The sequence below is a fragment of the Chlorocebus sabaeus genome, unplaced genomic scaffold, assembly GCF_047675955.1.
Source record: "Chlorocebus sabaeus isolate Y175 unplaced genomic scaffold, mChlSab1.0.hap1 unalloc_scaffold_1372, whole genome shotgun sequence".
In the NCBI taxonomy this organism is placed as follows: Eukaryota; Metazoa; Chordata; class Mammalia; order Primates; family Cercopithecidae; genus Chlorocebus; species Chlorocebus sabaeus.
In genome coordinates this window covers 4081-13253 of record NW_027327160.1, presented here as the reverse complement: position 1 = coordinate 13253, position 9173 = coordinate 4081, and the positions used below count along the sequence as shown (strand labels likewise).

The window sequence follows — 9173 nt, the reverse complement described above, 5'->3', positions numbered from 1 at the left end:
CTCACGCCTGTAACCCCAACACTTTGGGAGGCCGAGGCCATCCATAGGATCCCTTAGAGGAATCCCCTAACCCCGGGGAAGTTGAGGCTGCAGTGAGCCATAATGGTGTCAGTGCACTCCAGCCTGGGCGAAAGACAGAGCGAGACCCTGTCACAGACAGACAGACAGACAGACAGACAGACAGACACGCAGGCAGGCAGGCAGGCAGGCAGGCAGGTAGACAGCAGCTGTATTATGTTCTTCTCAGGGTGGGAAGCAAAAATAACAGCAGACAGCACTTAACGTTTCTGTTGTTGTTCTTGTTTTGGACGGAGTTTTCACTCTTGTTGCCCACGCTGGAGTGCAATGGCCACCATCTCGAGGGATCCGCCTGCCCTCGGCCTCCCAAAGTGCGGGGATGACAGGCGTGAGCGTACCGCACCCGGCTCCCCCCCCCCCCCCCCCATCCGCCCCCCAACCACCACCGCTTGTCTTCCGGACAGTTTTACGGCACAGTGTTTGGTTGGCCTGCTTACATTCATTCTACATAGAAATTTAGGATGTCAGCTTCTGGCCTCATGGACTCCGAGCTGAGGAGTCCCCTGGTCTGTCTATCACAGGACCGTACACGTAAGGAGTAGAAAAACCGCAACGTTCAAAATCAGTAATTTTGTGATACAGAAATACACGGATTCACCCAAAACACGGAAACTTTTACAAATTGTCTTTGTTAGTCCTGATGTCTGTGTCAGTGATTCTTTTAGGTTTGGACCTTGACCGAGAGAATTTCCAGTCGGTCTCTCGTCTCTCGTCTCTCGTCTCCGGACGGACAGAAGTTCCAGATGATCCGATGGGTGGGGGGGGTCTTAGGCTGTGTGCCCCCAGGGGCCCTGGTCGATGAGTTGTGGGGATCGCCTGGGAGGGCGCGGTGACCCACTGTGCTGTGGGGGCCTCCATCCTTCCGCCTCCCGCCTCCCCCTCCAGGCGATCCCAATTCATTCCAGGCTGACAGTCTCATTGGCAGACGTCGGGCATCACCTAGCGGCCACTGTTACTCTGAAAATGGAGGCCTCAACAGAGGAAGGAAGCTCAGGCCGCCTGCGCACAGCCTGGGGCAACTGTGTCTTCTCCACCGCCCCCGCCCCCACCTCCAAGCTCCCCCCTTCTTGGTTGCCTAGGAAATGGCCACTTTGACGACTGGGCCGGAGTGACCTTTGATCAGGCAGCATAAGTAAGTAAATCAATCAATCAATCAATACATAAATGTAAATACAATACAATTTATGTATTGTATTATGTACAATAAAGTAGTACGGGCGTGGTGGCTCACGCCTGTCCTCCCAGCACTTTGGGAGGCCGAGGCGGGCAGATCACCTGAGGTCGGCAGTTCGAGACCAGCCTGACCCACATGGAGAAACCCCGTCTCTACTGAAAATACCAAATTAGCGGGGCGCAGTGGCACATGCCTGTAATCCCAGCTACTCGGGAAGGGAAACTGAGGCAGGAGAATTGCTTGAACCTGGGAGGCGGAGATCGCAGTGAGGCGAGATGGCGCCATTGCGCTCCAGTCTGAGCAACAGGCGCGAAACTGCGTCTCAAAAAAAAAGCAAAAAACAAAAAAGCAAACCAAAACACAAACAAACTAACAAACACACAAAAAAACACCATTCTCTGTGAAACTGCTTTGTAGTGTGTGTATTCGTCTCACAGAGTTAAACCTTTCTTTTGAATCAGCAGGTTGGAAGGATTTTTTTGTAGAATCTGTCTATGTACATTTAGGAGACCCTTGTGTCGTATGGTGAAAAAATCTTATGTTTTCAGATAAAAACGAGAGAGAAGGTCTTCATGAAACAGCTTTCTGTTGTGTGGATTCCTCATACAGAGTTAAAACTGCCTTTGGATTCAGCAGTTTGGAAGCAGCATGGACATTTGGGAGCCCATTGGGGCCTATTGTGAGAAAGCGAACATCCCCACCCCAGAAATAATAAAGCAGCTCTCTATGATACTGCTTTGTGATGTGTGGATTCATGCCACAGAATTACAACAAATTTTTGATTTAGGAGGTTTGAAGCAGTCTTTCTGTAGAATCCGCGAATATACCTTTGGGAGCCCATTGAGGCCTACTGTGAAAAACCGAATATCCCCAAATGAAAACTAGAAAGAAGCTGTCTCTGAAACTGCTTTGTGGTGTGTGGATTCATCTCACAGAGTGAAACCTTTCTTTTGATATACCAGGTTGGAAGCGCCCCTTTTGTAGAATCTACAAAAGGGCATTTGGGAGCTGTTTGAGGCCTAGGGTGAAAAACAGAAAATCGGTAGATAAAAACTAACAAGAAGCTATCTGCAAAACTGCTTTGCGATGTGTAGATTCCTCTGACAGAGTTACATCTTTCTGTTGATTCAGCAGATTGGAAGCATTTTGGGGTGTGTGTGTGTGTGTGTGTGTGTGTGTGTGTGTGTGTGTGTGTGTTTTGACAGAGTCTCACTCTGTCCCCCAGGCTGGAGTGCAGTGACACCATCTCGGCTCGCTGCAACCTCTGCCTCCCAGTTGAAGGGATTCTCCTGCCTCAGCCTCCCAAGTAGTTGGGGTTACAGGCACCCGCTACCAGGCCCGGCTAATTTTTTGTATTCTTGGTAGAGATGGGGTTTCATCGTTTTGGCCAGGCTGGTCTTGAACTCCTGACCTCAGGTGATCCACCCACCTCTGCCTCCCAAAATGCTGGGATGACAGGCGTGAGCCACTGCACGCGGCCGATTGGAAGCAGTTTTTTGGCAGAATCTTCAAAGGGACATTTGGGAGCCCTTTGTGGCTTATGGTGACACTGAACATCCCCAGATGAAAACGAGAAAAAATGCTACTGGTGAAACTGCTTCTTGACGTGTGGATTCACCTCGAACGGATACATCTGTTGAACCAGGAGGTTGGAAACACGCTTTCTGTAGAATCTGTGAAGGGACATTTGGAAACCCATTGAGGCCTACGTTGAAAAACAGAATATCCACAGATTGAAACAAGAAAGACGCTATCTGTCAAATTGATTCGTGATGCGCAGATTGATCTCTCAGCGATAAACCATTCTTTTGATTCATCATGTTAGAAACACTTTTTTTTGGCAGTCTCTCTGAACGGATTTTTGGGAGCCCCTTTAGGCCTATGGCGAATAACCAAATATTCCCAGATAAAAATGAGAAAGAATGTATTTGAGAAACTGCTTTGCGATGTGTGGACTCATCCTAAAGAGTTACACCTTTCTTTTGATTAGGCGGGTTGGAGACGCTCTCTTTGTAGAGATTCCAAAGGGACGTGTGGGAGCCCTTGAGGCCTATGGTGACAAACTGAATATCCCCAGACAAAGACCAGAGAGAATATTTCATTGAATCTGCTTCGTGATGTCTGGATTTATCTGCCAGCGCAGAACGTATTCTTTGTTTGTTTGTGTGTGTGTGTGTGAGTCAGCAGGTTGGAAATGCTCTTTTTGTTGAGTGTGTGGGAAGACATTTCCAAGCCCATTAATTCCGGTTGTCCAAACCAGATTGTCCCCCCGAGAAAAGCCATGAAGAAGCGAAACGATCTGTGAAACTGCTTTGCGTGACTGGATGCATCTCACAGAGTTAAACCTTTCTTTTGATTCACGTGTTGGAAACACGCTTTCTCTAGAATTTGCCAAGGCATATTTGGGAGCCCATGGAGGCCTATGTTGAAAAATCAAATATCCCCAGAGAAGCAGTAGAAAGAAGCTATCTGTGAATTGGCTTTGTGAGATGTGGATTCATCTCACAGAGTTAAACCCGTGTTTCGGTTCAGCAGGTTGGAAACACTTCTGTGGTAGAATCTGCAAAAGGATATTTGGGACTCCTTTGAGGCCAATGGTGGAAAAGCACATATTTCCTGATAACAGCTAGAAGGAAGCTACCTGAGAAACTGCTTTGTGTGTGGATTCCTCGCACAGAGGTACAACTGTATTTGGACTCAGCGGATTGGAAGCACTCTTTTAGTAGAATCTGTGAAAATAATGTGGGCTGCAATTGAGGCCTAGGGTGAAAAACAGATTATCCCCAGATAAAAACTGAAGAGAGCCTATGTGTGAAACGGTTTTGTAATGTGGGGATTCCTCTCACAAAGTGAAAGCGTTCTTTTGATACGTCGGTTTGGAAATATTCTTCTTAAGGGAATCGGCGAAGGGACTTTGGGAGCCCCTTGAAACCTGTGGAGAAAAACCGACACTCCCCAGAGAAAAACCAGAAATAAACTATCATCGGGACTGATTAGTGATCTGTGGATACATGTTACAGAGTTAAACTTTTCTTTGGATTCAAAATGTTGGAAACACTGTGTTTGCAGAATCTCTGAAGAAAGGACATTGCAAAGACCATTGAGGCCCAAGGGGAGGTCTCTCACTCTCTCTCTCCCTCTCTCTCTCTCTCTCCCTCTCTCTCTCTCTCTCTCTCTCTGTCTGTTTCTCACTGTGTCTCTCTGTCCGTCTCAAAAAATAAGAAAGGATGGATACATGCATACATACATACATACATACATACAATTAAAAATTAGGAAGAAAATAAAATGAATAACTCGGCCCGGCGCGGTGGCTCAAGCCTGTCATCCCAGCGCTTTGGGACGCCGGGGGCGGTGGATCGCTGGATCACGAGGTGGTCAGATCAGCAGGGCCAGTATGGTGAAACCCCGTCCGTCTCCAGTCAAAAGACCAAAAATTAGCCGGGCATGGTCGTGCGCGTCTGTAATCTCAGCTACTCGGGAGGCCGAGCTGAGGCAGGAGAATCGCTTGAACCTGGGAGGCGGAGGTTGCAGTGAGCCGAGATCGCGCCGCTGTACACCAGCCTGGGCGAGAGAGCGAGACAACCTCTCCAAAAAATACTACTACTACTAATAAATTAATACATAAACGAATAAAAATGAAAGTAAAATAAAAAATAAAACTGAAAAGGAAAAGGAAAAGGAAATAATTAAAAAGTGAGTTTCCGGGAAGAGAGGGAAGAAAAAAAAAAGGAAAGAAAAAAGACAACAGTCCCACAGTGACATAAACATATGCCTCTCGCCTTTCGAGGCGTCAGTGATGCTACGAATGATGCGTAATTTTTTTTTTAACTTCCTTTTATGTTATTCTCGTTTATTGTTTGACACGAGCCTCGGAGGCCCTCCCTCCCTCCGTCCCACTCCCTCCTCGTTGCCCAGACAACTTCAGGAGACAGGCCCTGGCTGGGCCAGATTGTTCTTCTCTTTGAGCAGTTGTTTCCCTGTCTTTCTTCGTGTCTTTAACCCGTGTGGACTCTTCTGCTCGGATTTCACAGATGGCAGCTCCACTTCCGGCCTTGTTGTTTAGTGGGGGCTTTCCTGATTCTCCCCGCATGTAGTGAAAGCAGAGAGATTCGCCTCTCCCACTCCCCCCCTCTCTTTCTTTGTTGCTTTCTCGCTTTTTCTTTCTGTCTCTTTCTATCTTTCTGTCACGCTTTCTTGCTGTCTTGTTTTCTTGCTTTCTTGCTTTGCCTTTCTTCCTGTCTGTCTTTCCTCTGTCTTCTTTTTTTCTTTCTTCTCTCGTCTTTCTTTCTGGCTGTTTTTCTCCCTCTCTCTCTCTTTCTTCTTTCTTTCTTTCTCTCTTTCTTTCCTTCTTTCTCTCTTTCTCTTTTTCTCTTTCTTTCTCTCTCTCTTTCTTTGTCTGCCTGCCTTCCTGCCTTCCTTCCTTCCTTCCTTCCTTCCTTCCTTCCTTCCTTCCTTTCTTTCTTTCTTCCTTTCTTCCTTTCTTTCCTTCATTTTCTCTCTCTCTCTCTCTCCCAGCCTCTGAAAGTGCTGGGATCACAGGCGTCAGCCACCGTGCCTGGCCTGTTTGCTCATGTTATTTTATTTTTTATGTATTTATTTTCATCTATTCATTCATGTGTATAAGTACAAATATTTTCTTTCTTTCTTTCTTTTTTTATGTATGTATGTATGTATGTATGTATTTATTTATTTATTCTCTTTTTTTTTTTTTTTTTTTTTTGAGACGGAGTCTCGCTCTGTCGCTCAGGCTGAAGTGCAGTGGCCGGATCTCAACTCACTGCAAGCTCCGCCTCCCGGCTTCACGCCATTCTCCTGCCTCAGCCTCCCAAGTAGCTGGGACTACAGGCACCCGCCACCTCGCCCGGCTAGTTTGTTTTTTGTATTTTTCAGTAGAGACGGGGTTTCACCATGTTAGCCGGGATGGTCTCGATCAAGACAAATATTTTCATCTGTTTTGATGTATTTTTATATCTCATATTTAGCTAAAAATGCAAATATTTATGCTGTTATTTGTCTTTTCTTTCTTTCTCTCCTTTGTGTTTTTCTTCCCTTCTTTCTTTCTCTGTCTCCTTCTCTATGTTTTCCTCCCTCCCTCCCTCCCTGCCTCCCTCCCTTTCTCTCTTGTTCGTTTCTCTTCCGTGCTTTCTTTATTTCTTTTATTCCGTTTCTGTCCTTCTTTTCTGTTTCCTCTGTTTCTTTTTCCCTTCTTTCCTCATTCTTTCTCTCTGTTTCAGGTTTCTTTCCTTTCCATCTCTCCTGTAAAAATGTAACCTTTGAAAAGTGACGTTTCATCATCTTCATTTTCCACGTTGTCTCCCTTTTCTCTCCCTTTTCCTTCCTCCCTCTCTCCCTGCTCCCTTCCCTCCCTCCCTTCCTTTCACCATCTGTCTCTTCTCTCCATTCCCTCCCTCCCTCCCTGCCTCCCTCCCTCCCTCCCTCCCTCCGTCTCTGTCTGGATTCAGGAAGAGCCTACGCAATCTGTGTCTCCCTGTGTCCTCAACGGCCCGCGACCGAGTCCTTGCTTGCTGTTTCTCCCTCCGAGATGCCTCTCCGAACATCCACACGCCGTGGGTTGTCTTCTGACTCTGTCGCGGTCGATGCAGAGACAGGCTTTGGGGACCGTTTCTGTGGGGTTGGGGTAGAGGGGCTGCGTTTTCGGCCTCGGGATAGCGTTTCTCGACTCACGGTTTCGGTTTCGCGGTCGGCGGGCCGGCCTGCCATCCGGATCTGTCTTGGTGACGTTCGCGACGGTTGTCGGACTCCATCTGGCGGCCGCTTTTATATCGTTCCCTTGGCTTCCGGAGCTGCGGTGGCAGCTGCCGAGGGAGGGGACCGTCCCCGCTGTGAGCTAGGCAGAGCTCCGGAAACACCGCGGTCGTCAGCCGGGCTGTCCCGGTCGCGCCAGAGCTCTGGCGCGTCGCTTGTGAGTCAGAGCTCGGGCGTGCAGGCTTATGTGGGGAGAGGTTGTCGCTGCGCTTTCGGGCCTGAGCCGGGTGTGGGGGCTGCCGGGGTTGGTCGACCAGCACGCCGCAGCTCAGCTCCCGAGGCCTGACCCGCGACCCGCGGGGACCCACCGGGCTTGGGGCGGGAGGCTGGGGACACCCTTCCCGGCCCGGTCGCGGGCCCGCGCGCATCCTGGCCGTCTGAGGCAGCGGCCGAATTTTTTTCCCCAAGTCCCCGTGGGGAGCCGGGGACCGTCCTGCCTCGTCCCCCGGGTGCCGGGGAGCGGTCCCCGGGCCCGGCCGCCGCCCCTCTGCCGTGACCTTTTGTTTTCAAGTCCCCGTGGGGAGTCGGAGAGCGCTCCCTGAGCGCGCGTGCGGCCCGAGGGGTCACACTTGGCCGGCCTTCGGTCCCTCGTGTGTCCCGGTCGTACGAGAGGACGGCCGAAAACGCTTCCGAGTCTCGCTCTGGAGACACGGGCCGGCCCCTGCGTGGCACGGGTGGCCGGGAGGACGTCCCTGGCCCGGCGCTGCTCCGGCGTGTGTCCTGGGGTCGACCAGAGGGCCCTGGGTGCTCCGTGTCTGGCTGCGATGGTGGCGATTTTGGGGACAGATGTCCGTGTCGCGGGTTCCCTGGGCCGGCGGCGTGGTCGGTGGCTCGACCTCCTGTCCCCTGGGGAGGTATATCTTTCACTCCGAGCCGGCATTTTGGGCCACCGGGTTATTGCTGACACGCTGTCCTCTGGCGACTTGTCGCTGGAGAGGTCGGGCCTCTGGATGCGTGGTGGGCCTCTGGGCCTCCCGGTGACCCGGCTAGCCGGCCCTGCTCGTGCTGGAGCCGCCTGCTGGGGCCCGTGTGTGCCTGGTCTCTCGTGCGTCTGAGCGTCCCGACTCCCGGTGCCGCCTTGGGTCCGGGTCTCTGACCCACCCGGGGGCGGCGGGGAAGGCGGCGCGGGCTTACCCTGCCGCTGCGCGCTCCCTGCTGTGGGCACCTGGGGCGGCCGTGACAACCCCACTCCCGCTGGCTCCGTGCCGTGCGTGTCAGGCGTTCCTCGTCTCTGCCGGGTTGTCTGCCGCCCCTTTCCCGGAGCTGGGGGTGGTCAGGTTGATCTGCTCGCTGGCCTCCGGGGAGGCTGTGGCTGACTGACTGACTGACCGACCGACCCCGCTCCGGGGTTGCTTTCCCTGATTGATGTGGTGATGTCGTGCTCTCCCGGGCCGGGACCGAGCCGCGGCGGGCGAGGGGCGGCCATTCATGGTGAATGGGACCCGTTCTTCTCGTCCCGCCCGCGGGGGCCCCCTGTCTCTCGTCCCCGCCTGTGAGCGGTGCGTTGGGAGGCGCTGGGGTGCGGAGCCCGGCCTGACCTTGCTGTCCCGCCCCCGCCGTCTGCCTCGTGGCGTTCGGCGGGGGTCGGCGGGGTCCTCTGACGCAGCAGGCACCCCTCGCTTTCGCCTCTTGTGGTTGTCGCCTTGCGGGGCCGCCCCCCTCCGCGGCGGTGGGGGTGCTGTCCCGCCGGCCCGTCGTGCTGCCCTCTCGGGCGTTGCACGAGCGCTGGCTCTGCCTGGGTCTTTGCGGTGCTCCTGGAGCGCTCCGGGTTGTCCCTCAGGTGCCCGAGGCCGAGCGGTGGTGTGTCGCTCCCACCCCCAGCGCCCCCTCCTCCGGTCGCCGCCACGGTGCCGGCGCGTTGGGTCCTGAGGGAGTTCGTTGGGTGTGGGCCGAGGCGGTCGAGTGAGACGCGCCCCTCCCCACGCGGGGAAGGGCGCCGCCTGGTCCGGCGAGCGCACGTCCCGTGCCTCCCCTCTGGCGGGTGAGCGCGGGCCGTGTGAGCGGTCGCGGTGGGCTCGGGCCGGCCACGCGTGCGCCGGCCGGCCGCCGAGGGGCTGCCGTTCTGCCTCCGACGGGTCGTGTGTGGGTTCACTGGAGGTGCTTTACCTCGCAGAAAGGAGGTGGGTGGACGGCGGGGGGGCCTTTGGGGGCT

General features: G+C 53.2%; 1 long non-coding RNA gene across 1 annotated transcript; it reads left to right on the top strand.

Moving 5' to 3' along the window:
* Window positions 1–489: 489 nt before the first annotated feature.
* LOC140711045 (uncharacterized) lies at window positions 490–2153 on the top strand. The gene is made up of 2 exons (XR_012092191.1): window positions 490–1210; window positions 1801–2153. It is a non-coding gene; the product is annotated as an uncharacterized lncRNA (long non-coding RNA).
* The last annotated feature ends 7020 nt before the right edge of the window (window positions 2154–9173 follow it).